The sequence below is a fragment of the Macrotis lagotis genome, chromosome 6, assembly GCF_037893015.1.
Source record: "Macrotis lagotis isolate mMagLag1 chromosome 6, bilby.v1.9.chrom.fasta, whole genome shotgun sequence".
In the NCBI taxonomy this organism is placed as follows: Eukaryota; Metazoa; Chordata; class Mammalia; order Peramelemorphia; family Peramelidae; genus Macrotis; species Macrotis lagotis.
Genome location: NC_133663.1, coordinates 136,498,441 through 136,518,983, shown reverse-complemented (window position 1 = coordinate 136,518,983; position 20,543 = coordinate 136,498,441). Strand labels below are relative to the sequence as shown.

Here is a 20,543-nt window from a genome sequence, read left to right as displayed (position 1 = left end):
TTTTGTCTTATAAAATGATTCAGATTCTCATATTAATTTATATAATATGTGGATTTATTTTACCAGTTATTTAACTATTTTAGATTTTTTTTTTTGCAAGGCAAATGGGATTAAGTGGCTTGTCCAAGGCCACACAGCTAGGTAATTATTAAGTGTCTGAGACCAGATTTGAACCCAGGTACTCCTGACTCCAGGGACAGTGCTTTACCCACTGTGCCACCTAGCCACTCCAGTTATTTAATTATTTAGAAATACCATTTTAAAAAACATCAGGAGTTTCTCATTTTGGAATCAGAGATTCACAGCAGCTTAATGTGATAAATCAACTTTTGACAAACACTATATTCCTTTACTTATGTAAATAAAGTTGATTGAATAAAAACTGCAAAAACCAATTCCTGTCTCAGAACTTTGGTTCTCTATGCCTTAGAGCAATCATGACAACCAATACTTGAAACAATCAACTTCAGAAGAGTTCCCATAGGACCTAGTAAAACCACAGTTGAGTTTGCCTTGGGATCAGCAACTTAAAACAGAAAAAAACATATGTCATGGCCCAGGCCAATTGTGAATTGTATTCCTATAAAGTCTGCCTTATCCCAGAAAGAGAAGACTTTCCCCAAAAGGGACTTCAGGTTTGCAGACAGATCTTCCTAAATATGAAATTACTTAATTAAACTGCCACTTGATTCCTAGTACACCTCTCACTTGCATTTTACACATCAAAATAGTTAAGCTAATAATAATCCACAAATGAGAATGAAGACATTGCTTATTGACCAAAGACATTGAGTAAAAGCTATCAGGATCCATAATAACAATTAAGAAGATGAGAGAAGAAAATCTCTAGCCACACAGGTGTGTCTTCTTCTGATTGGCTATCACTAGAAGAATTGTGCTTATATTATTTGGACTTCCATTAATGAAACCTTCATTTACCACACCTGAGTCCAGTAATTCCAGTTAAAAAGTAAAGGTTCTCAGGTGATGGGATTAGTCTGAAAGTAAATGGAGCTGCTGAAATAGTTTAAATTCATGGAATTCATCATTTTAGGTTTTCTAAATGATGGGTAAGTTTATAAAAGTGGATTAATTGAAAGACATCTGGGATTGACAACAAAGGTAAAGTTTACAATGGGAAGCAACTGTGAAAATAAATATTAAATTTACTTAGATTAAGCCTTATAAAAATAGAAATGAAATAAGTTTTCAATTTTGCAGTGAATAATTAGGACTAATTTTCTCCCATTTCTCATATTCTTATATAATGAGAACTTTGTTTCCAGTTTAAAATATTCAGTGACTTAAATTTTCAATTCTAAGGCATCCCAACCTACTATCTTGACTAAATGTTATTAGATGAAGTTTGAATCTTGTATATCACAATTTGGTAAGAAGAGAACCAAAATTTTAATCTAAGGGTGTTAGTTCAGATCATAGCCCTGTCACCTATTTTACTTTTTCAAATCAACTGACTTCTTTTGGTCTCAGTTTCTTCATTAATAAAAAGATGAATCTGAGTCAATGGTCTTCCTTTTAGCTATTAATACATATTCCTATAATCCTGTGAAACTTTTAGCCTGATTTTAGGCAATATACCATAACTCAACAGATTTATACTAATGGCAAATGGGATAACTTACAGACCACTAGTTATGTTTCAAACATTTGTTTTCTTTGACTTTTGCTCCTTTTCCCCCCCTTCTAAGACTCAATTTCCTTATCTGTAATATGAAGGTATTAAAGAAAGGAAGGAAGGAGTCACATTTATTAAGTGCTCACTATTTTTCAAGCTCTGTGCTAATTTCTATAAAAAACATTATAATATTTTATCTTTACAACATACCAGGCAAGTGGGTTATTATTACCATTTTATAATTGAGGAAACTTCAGCAGACATATGACTAGCTCAAGTGACTTGGAAAAGTTCCTTGGTCAAGGTGGGATACCTAATAAATGTCTAAGACCAGGTTTGAACTTCTTCCTGATTTCACCACTCTAAACTACTCTAACTTCACAATTTTTAACTAAATGATCTTTACCTTCTCCTCTGTCTGTAGGACTTTGAGTTCATGTATCATATAAGCTGCAGAAGCCACTTTTGACTTCTGTGATTCTAGGGAGGGAGGTATTTGAAAATTTGTACAGATGTTCTCTGATTTTTACTACTATAACCTTGTGCCCTTTACAGTATACTGATCAACAATTCACTTCTGAGAAGCAGGGAATCACTGAATATTTAGCTAAAGGTCAAGACTCTCCAGTGATGTTTTTTGTTTAATCTCTCATTACAGCATGCACTATGATCTTATATTTTTAAAATTTAAAATGCTAAAGAAAGGAAAGGTTTTCATTTAATATAAAAATATGTAAAACATAGGCATCTTTAGTTTCTGAAAAAAAAGAAAATCAGTTTGAATATATTTCTAAGTCACTATTGACTTCAAAATCTCACTTCATTTAGACAGAATGGTTTTATGAATTAAATGTTTCTAATTGGTCTTTTGGTAATTTCATTCTGGAAATCTTCTAGGAAGGAAATCTTTTTTTCCAGAAAGACAGTAGGAATAAACACAATGTATCCAACTTGAATATAAAAATAAAGCTTAACAAATTCTGTTTTGATATATACATAATTTTGTTTTAATGAACTTAGTCATAGAAATCAAATAGTATGCTGACTTTCACTTAGCAATTTATTTAATAACAGAAAAACATAAATGTAAAGCATAAAAACAACCATTTTCATGCATATATATATGTTTTAGCTTCTCCATCTCATTCAGCTTTCCTCATAAGGACAATTTCACTTAACAAAACTCAGCTTCTGAGTATGTAAAAGAAGATCAATGATAATTATTTGTTAACTGGCAGCACCTTTTCTTTGTAAATATTATATCATAACTTAGCAATTCCAGGTAAAAGGAATATTTGTCTTTAAGTCATTTCGTTGACAATCACTGGCTAGGTGATCCTCAACAAGTCTATTACCGCTTGATGATGTTTGTCCTTCATGCTCAAAGAAGATATTGATAATAGGGAGATGTTACCATGACAAGCAGGGGCTGTAAAGTCATCAGCTTCACTTTCTCCTCCAGAGTTATCTGGATCCAGTAGTCAGATGTGAATCAGGATGACTGGAGATGAGCCTGGATGTGAGGCAGTCAGGGTTAAATGACTTGTCCAAGGTCACACAACTAGAAAGTATCAAGTGTCTAAGTCTGGACTTGAACTCCTCTCTTCATGACTCAAGGTCTGTGCTCTATTCACTGCACTATCTACCTGCCCATAAGAATACCAAAGACAACATTCTAACAATATGTTATGGAAGAGTAGCTGATCAGCCTTAGAAAAATAAATGGGAATGATATCATAGGATATGTCTTTAAGAAAAAAAAGACATTTGGAAAGTTATTTGCATTTATCTTCCTGTATTCAAAAATAACTGCTACTATTGGGTGTATGGGGAAATTTAATAAACTTCAAGTCTGTAAAACTGCACATGTTTGAAACAAATGGGAAAAGAAATGTGAATTAATGTTAATAATGTAAGTGGAAGATATTTTAATGATAAAAGTAACAACAACTGTGTCCTATATAAATAAGAAAATAATAGATACAATATATTTTTCTTTAAGATATACCAACATAATTTTGTGTATTAAGTAAATGTAAATTATCAAAGGAGGGTTACTCTCTCAATAGTTAATAATGCTGCCTTAAATATTGCTATATATTAAAAACTATAGATGTTGTAGAAAGTAGAACATGTTGCAAATTAATTGAAATATCAATTCCTACAGCATTAAACTTTACCTCACACTTGGAATAAGATGTATTCTAAAAATAGTCATGCTTTATGATGCACAAGGGAAATAAAGATGAGAAGCAAATATATTATAAATATATTTATAAAAGTAAATTGAAGTAAAACAGTGGAATTAGAGAAGTTTTTAACTAGAAAGGGAGATAAATTATGAATTAATCAAATACCCTTATTTTGTGAATGTTGTAAAGGAGACATACTGACTTTTGTGTGAAAGTTAATATAGATCCTGCAAATGGGTGCCAAATATCACAGAGATTTAATTGATAAACTTCAAAGGTACTGGAAAAATTGTTATCATAAATGTGGAAGTGATTGAATTATCAATTTTAATATCGATTCATCCAAGTAATAGTTAACATTCACACTGACCTAGAAAGCTGTTTTAAATGAACTCAAAAAGGACATATTCTATCATACTTTATATACACACACGCACACACACACACACACACACACACACACACACACACACACACATATATATATATATATATAGAGAGAGAGAGAGAGAGAGAGAGATAAAGAGAGAGAGAGAGAGATCACCCTTAAAACATAAGTTTAAAGAAAAGTAGCAATTATTATTTGAGTTGGGAGCAGGGCAACACATTTTCCTCAATTAGCTCAAATGATTTAATTGTGAAGTACACAAACTAGAACATGAAATATTACAGAATTTTGATGATGATAAATAGAATATTAACAATAAAATCACCTAAGAACAAATGAAAGACAACAAAGGGGAAATAATTATAGGGTATTTCATATATTTTATTTCTGAGTCAAAATCTAGTTGAAGTTTGAAATTAAAAAACAAAGCAAAATTTTCCATTTCAAGGTATATTATTAGTAATCATTCAATTTTTGAAAGGAGGCCTCCTGAAAGGGAAATATTTTCTTCTTGAAATAGCAAATTCAATTTTCAAAGTCATTGGAGTTTTAGGAGTATATTTCTCCTTATATAAAATTCAAACTTCTTTCTTTGCCACTGTTATCCAGCATATTACAAGAAATTATCAAGGAAAATTGCTCCATAGCCTAGAAACCAAAGGTAAAAATATTAATTGTAGGACCTTACCTTTCAGTCAAGATAGCAGAGAGAAGTCAGGCACTATTTTAAGTTCTGCTGACTTTCTCTCAGAAGTAACATGAACTTAGTTTCTTAACAGAATTTCGATACACATGAGACTGTGAAGAACCTAGGAGAATATTGAACAGTAAGGTCTTTCACAGGGGAATGTGGGAGAGCAGGGTAAAAAAAGCAGGGAGCCAGGGCAGGGGAAGAGGGCTGAGGTCTGGAAACTAACCTAAGAATAGCAGTGAAAGATTTGGCTTTATGCTGTCCCAGGACAGAGGAAGAGGGAGCTCCACTTCAGCAGCTAGACATCAATTAGGTCAGCTCAATTCATCTAGAAGACCAAGACCTTAAACCTCCATGTCTTCAGAAAAGTCCCCTCTGTTTCCAGTTGATACACTGCCCCCTTCATTCTTGTCAGTGAAAGAGACTTCCTAGAAGAAACATAGTAAATAAAAATCCCCTACCACCCCCACCCCAGGCAAAGGTGAGGGTAGCAGATCTGCACCAGTGCTGAATGAGGAATAAGCAGATTAACTGTATAACCCGAGGACCCAGCCAGTGCACCCAAATCCTGAGCACCCCTCCCCCATTCCACAGGGCAAGGAATTTGGCCATTAATCAAGGTAATAGACAATACAGAAATAGTTTCTGCCCTTCCCTACTGGATGGCACAGTTGGAATTACTAAATTCAGTGATCAAAGCCTCTAGGGAGTTTAACACCAAAGGTCTCTGTACCAGCCACAAACCTAACACAAGATACTAGGAAAATGAAGAAAGGCCAGCAAGACCAAGGTTCATTGAATGTTACCTTGAAGAAAAGAATCCTAACTCAGAGAGAACTAGAGCTTCAGAGGAGATATGAACTGGTCTCTGCCCAGAAAGACATCTTAGAAGAGATAAGGAAAGAGTTTAAAAATCAATGGAAAAAAACTGGGAAAAGAAACACAAGAGATGATGAACATGTTGCAAAAATAAAAATCCTTTGAAAATACAATTAAACAAGTACAACAAGAAAATCATTCTCTCAAAACCACAATTGGGAAAATGGAAAACTTGTCCAAAAATAGAATTGACCAATGTGAAACAGTTACAAAAGGTAAATTTAGAAAATTCATCTCTAATAAAGAGATTGGAATCTGTGGAAATTAATGAATACATGAGGAAATAAGAATCTGTTTAACAATCTCCCCCCCCAAAAAAAGAAAAAAAAATAGAAGGAAATGTAAACTACCTCATAGGGAACACAACTTACCTTAAGAATAGATCCAGGAGAGACTATTTAAGAATCATTGGGCTTCCTGAAAACATTGAGGAGAAAAAAAAAAAGCCTGGACTCCATGCTTAAGGAAATAGAGAATTATTTTTATTATATAAATATTTTATTTATTTTTCAATTATTTACACTAATAATTTTGATCTAGCATTTAATATTTTTTTTTTTATTTAAGGCAATGGGGTTAAGCAACTTGCCCAAGATCACACAGCTATCCAATCATTAAGTGTTTGAGACTGGATTTAAAGTCAGAACCTCCTGACTCCAGGGCCAGTATACTATCCACTATGCCACCTAACTGCCCTTTCAACCTATCATTTTTGTAAGGTTTTGAATTTTACTATTTTTCTCACCCTCACTTCCTTCCCCCGACAGAAGCAATTTGATAATCTTTACTTTTATGTGCTATGCATTCATCAAAATTAAATGTATAGAGAGAAAGAGAACATATCCTTGAGGGGAAAAAATAACATATGAGAAAGCACAATTATGTAATACGTAAAACAATTTTTAAAAAAAGCATTGAAAATATTTGATAAGGTATCACTTCACACCTATTAGATTGGCTAAGATAACAAAAAGGGAAGATGATCAATCTTGGTGAGGTTGTGGAAGAATTGTGACTTTGATGCCTTGCTACTGGAGTTCTGAAGAGATCCAATCTTTCTAGAGAGCACCCAAAGAGCAATAAAACTGTTCACATAATTTGACCAGCAATTCCAATTCTAGGGCTATATCGCGAAGGAATTATAAAATATGGGAAAAGACCTACATCTTCCAAAATATTCATTGGAACTCTTTTTGTAATGACAAAGAACTGGAAACTGAGGGGATACCCATCAATTAAGGAATGGCTAAACAAGTTATGATACATGAATATTTATGGTTTCTTGTAGAGAAGAATCTAATGTTTTATGGAATCTGATGATGAGTGAAGGGAGCAGACCAAGAGAACAATGTTCACATCAACAACACTTTGAGATAAATAACTTGGATGGAAGTAACTCCTCTCAACAGCTCAGAGTGCTAGGATAACTGTATTAAACTGGCAAGTAAGTAAAAAACCCTACTGAATCTGATGAACACTAAAAAAAGTATCACTTATGTATCTCTATCTATTGATCCTGACTACTCATGCCAAAAATTGCTAATTCATAATTATATTTAAAAAATATGTATGCAACATGCTCACCTTACTGTACCCTACTAAGTAGAGGGGGTGTGAGAAGGAAGGATGAAGGGAAATTTTGTAACTTGGAAATATACATGTACAGATGGATGAATTTTAATTTAAAAAATAATAGACAAAAAAGGTAATAATATTTGGTCATTATTTAAACTCCACAGTTCTTACTCTGTATGCATATGGAATTCTCCATCACAGATACTCTAAAATTGTCCCTGATTATTGTACTGATGAATGAGCAAGTTCATTAAGGCTGATCATCACCATCATGTTGCTGTTAGGATATATAATATTCTTCTGGTTTTGCACATCTCCCTCAAGATAAATTCATTCAAGTTTTTCCAAGCTTCTCTGAAATCCCATAACTATTTATTTATAGTAGAATAATAGTGTTCCATCACATTTGTACTGCACTTTGTCTAGCCATTCCCCAAATAATGGAAATCCCCTCATTTTCTAATTCTTTGCCCACCACAAGTAGAGCTGCTATGAATATTTTTATACCAATGATTTTTTTCTTTAAACTTTTTCATGAACTCTTCAAGTTAAAGGGCTAGTAGTGGTATAGTTGGATGAAGGGGTATGCACATTTTTATCAAACACCTTTTGGACATAATGGCAAATTGCTCTCCATAAAGGTTGGAGCAGTTCAGAGCTCCACCAACAATGACTTAGTGTCCCAGATTTCCCACATTATTTCCAATTTTTTCGTTGGTCTTTCTGATCATTTTCGCCAATCTAAGAGGTCTGAGATGTTATATCAGAAAAACTTCAATTGTAATTTCTCTAATCAATAATAATTTAAGAAATTTTTTTTAATTTCTTCATCTGAAAATTGGCTTTGCATAATCTTTGACCATTTGTCAATTGGGGAATGACTTTTTTAAGTATAAATTTGATTCAGGTCTTTATATAGTTTAGAAACGAATCCTTTGGCAGACTCACCAGTTGTAAAATTTGTTTCCAAATTTACTACATTTCCTTCGATCTTGGTTACAGTGCTTTTAGCTGTGCAATTTTTTTGATTTAATGTAATCAGAATTATCCTGTTTGTTTTATATGATGTTCTCCATCTCTTTCTTGTTCATAAATTGCTCCCTTTTCCATAGATTTAAAAGGGAAACTATCCTTTGTTCTGATAATTTGTTTATAATATTGTCTTTTATTATTAAATCCTGCATCCATTTTGATCTTATCTTGGCATATGATGCAAGTTGTTGTTCTTTTTTTTTTTGTCAAATGTTTATTGGGTAAATGGGGAAGGCAGGCAGGGACCAGGTTTAATCCTTCTTGGCAGCAGCCTTCCTCATGGCAGTTAGGACATTGCTGAGCTCCTCTCTCTTCCTCTTGGCACAGATGTGAGTTCCCACCCTTTTTTTGATGAACTTAAAGGCTTGCTTGTCCTTGGAGAACTTTAACAATTCCATGGCCCACCTCTCAGAAAGGGCAAACCCACACACCTCCCGGATCATGTCTCTCACGAATTTGTTTGTTTGGTCAAACGCCCACGGCGGCGGCAGTGTGGCGGCTTCGCCACATTTTTGGTAACTTTGTGGCCCTTGTTGAGGCCCACGGCCATGGGGTATCGGATGGCTATGGCTGCGGCGTGAGCTTAGCCCCAGCGGCAGCCACAGGAGGAGGCAAGATGTTGTTCTAATCTAAGTTCCTGTCATATTATCTTCCAATGTTCCCAACAGTTTTTATCACACACAGAGTTCTTATGCTAGAATTTGGACTCTGGGTCTTATCAAACAGTATATTTATATAATAATTTTCTGCTCTCTCTTTTGCACCTAGTTTATTCCAGTGATCCACAATTCTATTTCATAACCAATTCCAGACAGTTTTTATGACCTATGCTTTACAATGTAGTTTGGGGTCTCATAAAGTTAAGCCACCTTCTTTTTTACTTTTTTGAATTAAATCCCTGGATATTCTTGACTTTTTGTCAATATGAATTTAGTTACATTTTTTTCAAGCTCATGGAAGTAATTTTTTGGTATTTAATTAGTATGGCACTTAATACATATTTTAATTTACATAGAATTTACATTTTAATATATTAGCATGGTCTATCCACGACTAATTGATACTTTCATTATTATTTAAATCTGATTATATTTGTTTGAAAAGTATTTTTATAGTTGTTTTCATAAAGTTTCTGAGTTGGCCTTTACAGGTAGACTGTCAAGTATTTTATGATGTTTGAATTTATTTTAAATTATATTTCTCTTTGTAACCTTGCCACTGTATCTTGCTAGTTAAATATAGAAATGCTAAGAATTTATGTGAGTTTATTTTATATCCTGTGACATTGCTAAATTTGCTAATTGTTTCCAGTATATTTTTACATTATTTTTTAGAGTTCTCTAGGTCATCTACAGAGACTGAGAGTTTTGTTTCTCTCTTCCCAATTCCAATAGCTTAAAATTCTTTTTTCTTCTCTTACTCTGAAGCAAATATTTCTAAGACAATATTGAAAAATGGTTTGGTAATGGGCATCCTTTTTCACCTCTTATCTTATTGTGATTGCCTCCAGCCTATCCCTTTTGGAGATAATGCTTCTTGTTGGTTTGATTTCCATACTGCTTATCATTGTCAGCAACAATCCATTTATTGCTAAGCTCCCCAGTGTTTTTAGTAGGAATGGGTTCTGTATTTTTTCAAAGGCTTTTTCAGGAATTTTTCAGATAATCATATGATTTCTGTCAGGTTTGTTCTTGATACAGTCAATTATAGTGACAGTTTTCCTAATATTGTATCAGCCCTGCATTCCTAGAGTAAAACCTGCTTGTTCATAATGAATTATCCTACTGATAACTTGTTGTAATCACTTAGCAAAGATTTTCTTTAAGATATTTGCATCCATATTCCTTAGGGAGATTTATCTATAAATTTCTTTCTATGCTTTTATTCTTGCTGGTTTGGGTATCAGCACAATACTGGTTTCATGGAAGGAATCATGCAGAATTTGATCTTCACCTACTTTTCCAAAGAGTTTAGACAGAATTGGAACCAATTGTTCCTTGAACTTATTTCATCCATATCACTTAGATTAGCAAATTTATTGGCATATATATGGGCAAAACAGTTATGAATTAGTACTTTAATTTCTTCCTCATTGGAGATGATTTTACCCTTTTCATTTTTGATACTGATCTTTAAAGGGATCTCAAATTGAATACACCAAATAATATTGTGGCAACCTCCAGAACTGTCAGATAAAAGAGAAAATCTTACAAAAAGAAAAAAAATTAAATACCAAGGAGCCACAGTCAGAGTTGCATAGGACCTGACCACATCAATATTAAGTTATTAAATGGCCTTGATATTCCAAAGAGCAATGGAGCTTAGAATGGAACCTAGAATTCACTCTTTGGAAAAACTGAACCTTCTCTTCCAGGCGAAAAGATGGACATGTACCAAAATCAGAGACTTCTAAATTTTCCTGATGAAAAGACGAGACTTAAATAGAATCTTTGAACTTTAAATAGGACACTCAAAAGATACATGAAAAAGTAAAAAAAGGGGATAGATGAAATAAGATGAAAATTGCTATATTCCCACATGAGAAAAAGATTCTCATAATTCTTGAGAATTGTAATGCTATTAGAGACAATATACTTATGAAGTAGTAATGGGCACTCATGACTTGCCCATGATTGATAGAATGATTTAAAAACAATACCTCCTTAAATATGGGGGACAGTAAAGAGACTGGAGGATAAAGGAGATTGAATAGGATAATTTACATTTAATTAAGAGGTACAAAGGACATATTGACAGGAGGAGAAGAAGGGAGGAGGTGAGAAACTCTTGGATCTTCCTCTCATCAGATCTGACTCAAAGAAGTATTAACATACCCATCCTCAATTAAGATAAGAGCTTTATATTTCAAGTATTAAGAGGGTAAAGAGGAGGGAACAGGAAATGAGGAACTGATAGAAACAAGGGAAGGAAGAAGGGGCAAAAAGAATGGGTAAAGAAAGTGGAGGGGTATTGAACATAAGGGGCAAACACTCAGCAGGGAGTGCTATCAGAACCAAAATGCTGGGGAATATGCATAAGCTTAAAAAAAAACAGGAAAGGCAAACAGAGGGAAGATAGCATGGAGGATATTTAAAAAGTTAGTAATTATAACTTTGAATGTGAATGGAATGAACTCTCCCTTAAAACAAATGACTAGCAGAGTGAATTAAAAAAGAGAATCCTACAATAATTTGCTTACAAGAAACTCATTTGAAGAAGAAAGATACACAAACAATGAAGGTACAAGACTAGAGCAGAATATATTTTGCTTCAGCCGAAGTGAAAAAGCCTGGGTAGCAATCCTTATCACAGAGAGATTAGCTGCAAAAATGGATCTCATTAAAACATTTAAGTAGGGAAACTCTATCCTCCTTAAAGGTACTATAGAAAATGAAGCAATTTCAATAGTAAATATGTATGCACTAAATGTTAAAGCATCCAGATTATTAGAGGAGAAACTGAATCAGTTAGAGGAAGACATAGACAACAAAAGTCTGCTGTTGGAAGACTTCAACCTCCCTCTCTCAGAATTAGATAAATTTAGCCATACAATAAGAAAATTAAGGAGGTAAATAGAATGTTAGAAAATATAAACATGATAGGCCTTTGGAGAAAACAGAATGGGTATAGAAAGGAATGTACATTTTTTCCTGTAGTACATGACATGTAATGAACAATTGGCCATGGCTAAGGCATAAAAACCTCATAATCAAATGCAGAAAAGCAGAAATATTGAATACTTCCTACTCATACCAAAATACAATAAAAATCACAGGCAATAATGGCCATGGAGAGACAGACCTAAAACCAATTGGAAACTAAATAACTTCAATTTATAGAATAAGTACATCAAAGAACAAATCATAAATAGAATTAAAGTTTTCATCCAAGAAAATGACAATGAGACAGCATATTAAAACTTATGGAGTACAGGCAACACATTTATTAGGGGATATATTACATCCTTAAATACTTTTATGATAAAAATAGAGAAAGGAGAAATTAATGAATTGTTCATGCAACTAAAAAATCAGAGAAAGAATAAATTAATAATCTGCAACTAAATAGCAAATTAGAAATTCTGAAAATTAAAGAATTTAATAAAATCAAAAGAGAGAAAACTATTTCATAAATCCAGCTCTTGGTTTTATTTCTTAATTCAATAAACAATAAAATAGATAAACCTTTGGTTAATTTGATTCAAAAAAGGTAGAAGAAAACCAGCTTACTAGTATCATAAATGAAAAGGTAGAACTCACCATCAATGAGGAGGAAATTAAAATAATGATTTGCAACTATTTTGCCTGACTTATGCCATTATATTTGATATTCTAAGAGAAATGAATAAATATTCACAAAAATATAAATTGTTCAGGTTAAAGGTTAAATGAAGAGGAAATGAAATACCTAAATAATCCTCTCAGAAAAAAGATATATTCTCTAAGCCATCATTGAACTCCCTAAGAAAATAATCTCCAAGGCCAGATGGATTCACAAGTGTATTCTATCAAACATTTAAGGAACAATTGATTCCAGTTCTATATGAACTCATTCTAAAAATAGGTGAAGATAGAACCCTAACTCCTTCTATGACACTAATATAGTGACATTACCTAAACAAGCAAGTGTCAAAATAGAGAAAGAAAATTATAGACCAATTTCTCCAATGATTATGAATGCAAAAATCTTAAATAAAATCTTAGCAAAGCAATTACAACAAGTTATCACTAATATAATATTCTATAACCAAGAAGGATTTATCATAGGAATATAGCATTTGTTCAAATATTAGGAAAACTGTCAGTATAGTTGACTATATCAATAACAAACACAACAGAAATTATATGATTATCTCATTAAATGCAAAAAAAATCCTTTGACCAAAATACAGCACCCATTCCTATTCAAAACACAGAGTAAAGGAATGAATGGATTATTCCTTAGAAAGATAAGGAACATTTATCTGAAATAGCAAAAGCATAATATTCAATGGGGATAATAAAGTAAAGAGACATTTCCAATAAGATCAGGGTGAAACAAAGATGTCCATTATCACTGCTACTATTCAAAATTTTATTTGAAATGTTAGCTTTAGTTATAAGAAAAGAAAAAAAAAATGAAGGAATTATAATTGGAAAGGACATACCAAAACTCTCATGCTGTGCAGATGACATGATGTTAGAACTAGAGAAACCTAAAAAATCATCTAAATTAACTACTAGGAAACAATTACCAACTTTAGCAAAGTCTCAGGATATAAATTAAACCCACATAAGTCCCCAGCATTTCTATATATTACTAGCAAGAGCTAAAAAGAGAAATCCCATTTAAAATAATTTCAGACAATATATAACATGTGGGAATTTACCTGCCAAGGCAGACTCAAAAATTCTATGAAAACAACTACAAAACATTTTTCACAGAAATGAAACCAGATTTAAACAATTAGACAAATATCAACAGGTCATGAATGGCCCAAGCTAATATAAAAATGATAATTCTGCCTAAATTAAACTACTTATTTGGGGCTTTACCATTCAAACTTCCAAAAAATTAGTTTAATGAGCCAATTCAAAATGTAATAAAATTCATATGGAGAAACAAAAAAACAAGTATATCAATGGATTTAATGAAAAAAAAAATGAAGAGAAGGTGGCTTACTCAATCAAAAAATATGTTATATTGCATTAGTCATCAAAACTGTCTGGTACTGATTGATAAATGGAGTGGTGGACCAGTGGAATAGACAAGGTACAAAAGAGACAGCAGTAAATGATTATAGTAATCTCATATTTGATAAACTCAAAGAGCCAAACTTCTGGAATAAGAACTCTCTTTTCAAAAAAAAAAACCTGCTGGGAAAATTGGAGGGTAGGGTTGTCTAGGTGGCACAGTGCATAGAGCACTGGCCCTGGAGTCTGGAATACGTGAGTTTGAATCTGGCTTAAGACATTCAATAATTGCCTAACTCTGTGGCCTTGGGCAAGCCACTTAACCCCACTTGCCTTTCAAAAAAATAGGAAAAGAAAATTGGGGGGTACTATGGCAGAAACTTGGATTGGACCAACATCTCACACCTTATACCAACATAATATCAAAATTTCTTCAAAGTTTAGACATAAAATACAATATTACAAGTAAATCTTTCAGATCTATGGAATGGGAGGCAGTTTATGACCCAGGAAGAGATGGAAAATTTCTATAAAAACCAAATGCATAATTTTGGTTACATCAAATTGAAAAAGCTTTTGCACAAAGAAATTACTGTAACTAAGATCAAAAGAAGTGTAGTAAATTGGCAAACAATTTTAACAACTAGGGTTTCTACTAAAGGACTAATTTCTAAAATATATAGTGAATTGTTTCAAATTTATTAGAAGAAAGCCATTCCCCAATTGACAATTGGTCAAAGGATAAATATATATATATATATATATATATATATATATATATATATATATATATATATACATAAATACATACATATAAATTTGTATTTGAAGAAATCAAAGGTATGTATAATCATATAAAAAATACTTTAAATCATTACTGATTCGGGAAATGTGAAAAAAAGCAGCTCTGAGATACTACCTCACATCTCTCAGATTGACCAATATGGCCAGAAAGGATAATGATCATTGTTGAAAGGGATGTGGGAAATCTGGCACACTAATTGATTGTTGGTGGAGCTCTGAATTGATCCCACTTTTCCTGAGAGCAATTTGAAATTATGCCCAAACACCAATAAAAGTGTGCATACCCTTTTATCCACTATGCATTATACCACTACTAGGTTTATACACTGAAGAGATCATAAAACATGTATAAACATCACTTGTACAAAAATATTCATGCCAACTCTATTTGTGGTGGCGAGTAATTGGAAGTCAAGGAGATATCAATGAATTGAGGAATGAGTGAACAAATTGTGGCATGCGTTTGCTATGGAACACTACTATTTTCTTAGAACCCAGAAGGGATGGCATTTCAGAGAAGCCTGAAAAGACTTGTATGAAATAATGCAGAGCAATATGAGCAGAAACATAAGAATATTACACAACCTAAGTACACCACCCTAACAGTGGGTAATAATCAACGTTAATGGACTTGCTCATTCCATCACTGTAAAGATCAGGGACAATTTTAGGGTATCTCTGACAGAAACAGAGAATATCTTCTTCATCCAGAGAAAGAACTGTGGAGTGTAAACAAAGAACAAAGATTATTATCATCAAAAATATTTACAAGTATTAAGAGGGGAAAGGTATAGTGGGGTGAAAAGAGGACTTGATAGAAGAATGGTAAGGAGGAAGGGGCAAAGGGAAAGGGGAAAGAAAGGGAAGGGGTGTTGGACAGAAGGGGGCAAATATACAGAAGGAAAGGGCATTCAGAAGCAAAATATGGGAAACAAGGATAAGGTGAAAAAAGGGGGGAAATAAAATTAGAGGGAAGATACATGGAGGTCAATAAAGAGTTAGTAATTATAATTTTGAATGTGAATGGGATGTACTCGACTGTAAGCTTATATGAGAGTGGATTAAAAACCAAACTCCTTCACTATACTGTTTACAAGAAATTCATTTGAAGCAGAGGGATAAAGGTAGAGTAAGGGTAAAACATTGGAGAAGATTATGTTATGTTTCAGCTGAAGTGAAAATGACAGGGATAACAATCCTTATTTCAGACAAAGCAGCTGCAAAAATAGATCTCATTGAAAGAAATAAGGAAGGAAATTATATCCTCCTAAAAGGTATTATAGACAATAATGCAATTTCAATTCTAAATATGTATGCACAAAGCAGTATAGCATCCACTTTCTTGGAAGAGAAGCTTAATGACATACAGAAAGACATAGACAGCCAAACTCTACTGGTAGGAGACCTCAACTTCCCTCTCTCAGAATTAGATAAATCTAATCATAAAATAAACAAGAATTAAGTTTAAAAGGTAAATTGAATTTTAGAAAACCTAGACATGCTAGACATTTGAAGAAAATTAAGGAGATAGAAATAAATATTCCTTTTTTCTGCACTACATGGAACATACACAAGCATTACAACCTCAGAAGCAAATTCAGAAAAGCAGAAATAGTGAATACTTCATTATCAGACGATAATGAAAAAAATTACAGGTAATAATGGATCATGGAGAGATAAACTTAAAACTAAAAAACATCATTTTAAAGAATGAGTGGCTCAAACAACAAATTATAGATAGAATTAATGATTTCATCCTAGACAATGAAAATAATGAGATAACATACAATAACTCATGGAATACAGTCAAGCAGTTATTAGGGGATATATTATATTTCTAAATGTTTACATGGATAAAATAGAGAAAGAAGAAATCAATGTATCAAGCATGAAACTAAAAAAAATTGGAAGCAGAATAAATTCAAAACTCCCAATTTAAAACCAAATTAGAAATTCTAAAAATTAATTGAGAAATTAACAAAATTGAAAAGTAAGAAAACTACTGAACTAATAAAAAAACCAACAGTTGATTTTATGAAATACAATAAAGTAGATAAAACTTTTTTGTTAATTTGATTTAAAAAAAGAAGAAATCCAAATTACTTGGAACAAAAATAAAAAGGTGAACTCACCACCAATGAAGAAGAAATTAAAGAAATAATTTGGGAGGAAAGTGGATCCTAATTGGTAGATTTAAGGCAGGAATTCTTGGAAATTTGTTTTCCAAAACCTACAAAAAACATCAGATTATCACTCTAGTCAAAACTTAGAGGTTCAAATCCCACAGAAATTCTGAAGAAGTTAGACTTTCTGTAGAAAGTTCTGTTTCACCTGGACTGGGGGGAATGGGATGGGGGGAGGGGGTTGGAAAAAACTCCAGCCAGAGCACAGGGCAGTCACAGTACCACAGAGCCACAGAACAGTGCAGCTGGTCCAGGTGCCTGCGTTCATAGCAGAGTGTGTGGTTTCCAGACCTCTTGGCCCAGGAACCACCAGGGACAGTTAGAAGGGGAGGAAGAAAGAGAAGGAGTGAGCTCTGACACACCAAAGTGATTGTGGAGTAGAGCACAGGCCTCAGAGCTGCCCTGTGGTGAGAACCTGTCCCAGGGTTCAGCAAAGCCACCAGCACTTCCAGGTCTTTCAGCCCACAGATAGTAAGGGGGTCAGGACTGCAGAGATCTCTTTACTCTTCATGGGGCAGGACTCTGCTGTTTGGGCTCCCAAACCACTGTAGCCAAGCAGGGACTCTCCAAACAGCTCCAGGGCAGAGAGGAAGGTCTGTGGTCATCCATATACCAGAGCATAGGCAGGAGAGCAGCCAGAGCTTCTCATAATGCATTGGAGGAAGTGAGGTCCCTGTGAATTATTCCCAACCCCGCCCCAAAGCCTTGGGAATGTGGTAAAACAGTCATAGACTGAGGAAAAGTGTAACCAACAGAAAAATAAGAATCTGGCCATAGAAAATGTTGGTCTCAACAGCCTGATGAAAGAAACACAAAAAATACTGAAGAAATTAATATTAAAAACCAGTTTAGGCCAAATGGAAAAAAGCAAGACAAAAAGCAAATGAGGAGAAGATTGCCTTTAAAAAGCAGAATTGGCCACCTGGAAAAAAACGTGAAAAAGCTCTCTGAAGAAAATTACTCCTTCAAATGCAGAATGGAACTCAAGGAGGCAAATGACTTTGTGAGAAATCAGGAAAAAAATAAAATTGTACCAAAACTGTACCAATGGAAAAACAACTGACCTCTAAAACAGATGCAGAAGAGATAATTTAAAAATTTGTGGGATATCTGAAATTCACTACCAGAAAAATAACCTAGACTTCCTTTTTCAAGAAATAATACAGCTAAATTACACTGAGATCCTAGATGCAGAGGGTAAAATAGAAGTTGAGAGAATTCATGTTTTATTGGAAATTTTAACTTCAGCAATGAGAAGAAAAAAAATTGAAGTATGGAATTGGAAAGAAAGAAAGAAAGCTCATTCCTTGCAAATAACATAATGGTATATCTAGAGAAACTTAAAAATCATCTAAAAAACTACCGGAAAAAAATAGCAACTTTAGCAGAAACAGATGAATCCCCAACAGAAACATGTGGGTGATGATCAACCTTAACAGACTTGTTCATTCTATTAGTGCAATAATCAGGGACAGTTTTAGGGTATCTGTGATATAGAATACAAGCTGTATCCAGAGAAAGAACTGTGAAGATTAAACAGATACAAACTTAATTGTCTTCAGTTGCTTTTAAATGGCTTTCAAATGTATTACATAATTTTGCTATCTCAAATGTTTTATTTAATCAATGCATACCATGGAAACAATGTAAACATTATCAAACTGCCTTTGCTGGGAGGAAGGAGGAGGGAATCATGGATGAGGGCAACTGTAAAACTCAAAACTGTACAAAAAAGGTAAGTAGAAACTTCTTTTGTTTGGAAAACAAATAATATATTTATATTTATTTTATATTTAAATATAAATACAAATATATATATATATATATATATATATATATCAAAAAGCAAGATTTCACGTAATCAAAAAGCAAGATTTCACCTTTCAGCAAATGAAGGAGATACTAAAATTATAACTTCTAGAAATATTATAGCAAAATTACAGTGTTTCCAGAGCAAAGAGAAACAAATTCAAGAATCTGGAAGTAAACAGTTCAATTGTGGAAACTTGGTATAGATCATAGAAGACTTAAGAGAAACTGTAAATAAAGAAGAAAATAACTTAGAATCTGTTGTTCCTAAAGAAAAATTACTTCATGATACAGCGAATAATACTCAGTAAAACTGAGTATAAACCTTTTATGGAAAAACAGATATACAATGAAATAGAGAAATTTCAAGCATTTTTAACTTCTTTATATTCAGTGAATAGTATTTCATTTTTCCAGCTACATGTAGAGATAGTTTCAACATTCATTTTTGAACAGTTTTTGCATTTAAATTTTTTCCTCCCTTTCTTACATCCCTCTCCCTTCACAAGACATCAAGTATTCTAAAGAGGTTATATATTATCAAATGTGCAAAACATAGTTACATATTAGGCAATTTATGAAAGAAGACTCAGAACAAAAAAAGGGAAATCAAATAGAGGAAAGAGAAATTAAAACAAATTTAAAAATACTGAAAATGATCTCTATTAAAAGTCTATATAGCTCTGTCTCTAGATGTATGGCATTTTCATCACACGTTTATTTAAGAATTGTATTGGATCACTGTATTTCTGAGAAGAGTCACATATTTCATTCCTGATTCTCACAAGTTCTTAAAATTGACATTTTTCCTAGATCTGCTTATTTTACTCATCATCAATTCATGTAAGTCTTTCCAAATTCTTCTGATAGTTGCCCACTAATGGTTTAAAAAATATAGTATTGACTTCCAAGATGGCAGAGAGAAGACAGGCACAGTTCTAAAAATATCCTGATCTTTCCCCATATTCGATAAGAAACAAATCTCTTAAGAGAAATCCAAACAACATAACTCAGAAAGAAAAGCCAGGAGAAAGAACATCTACATCAGCATTTGTCTTCCACAATTATCTCTGAGTCTGGGTGCAAATGGTGGACTCCACAGGGAGCAAAGGACTAGTGAGAGCCTGAGAGCCTGGATTAGCCATGGATTAAACTCATTAGTGGAGAGGCTGGAATCTGGGAGCCTGAGGGCCCTAGAACTAAACTGGTTTGAACAGCAGCAAGGCTAGAGATTGGTCAGTCTTGGGGGCTTAGGTCAACTAGGGAGCAGAGGCATTGGTGTTGACACTGACCCTCTGTAACTTGCCAGCAGGGCTAGAGGGAAGGTTATGGTGCAGGAAAGCTGCACTCATCAATTCTTGGACTCCTCTGGTCTGTAGAAACACAGAGGCCATGCCACCATTTCAGCTAAAGCCTCTTTCCAGAACAAAAACAATTACAGACTACCTCTGCCCCAGGCTAAGGTCAAGCAACAGAAACACCCCAACTGACAATAGGGAGAGTGATAACCTCATCTCAGGGTATAGCCCAAAACTAATCAGGGAAAAATTATTTAACAGTTTCAGTCACTCCCTCCAGACCAAGTGAGAGGGCCTCAATCAAAGACAATGAGACTACAGAGAAAACAACCAGCCCCCACTACTGGCCAGCTGGAGATATTACAGTAAGTGAGTAAAGCCTCT

At 33.5% G+C, this 20,543-nt stretch overlaps 1 pseudogene; it reads right to left on the bottom strand.

Moving 5' to 3' along the window:
• Positions 1-8,604: 8,604 nt before the first annotated feature.
• Positions 8,605-20,255, bottom strand: LOC141492222 (large ribosomal subunit protein eL36-like; annotated as a pseudogene).
• Positions 20,256-20,543: the final 288 nt, after the last annotated feature.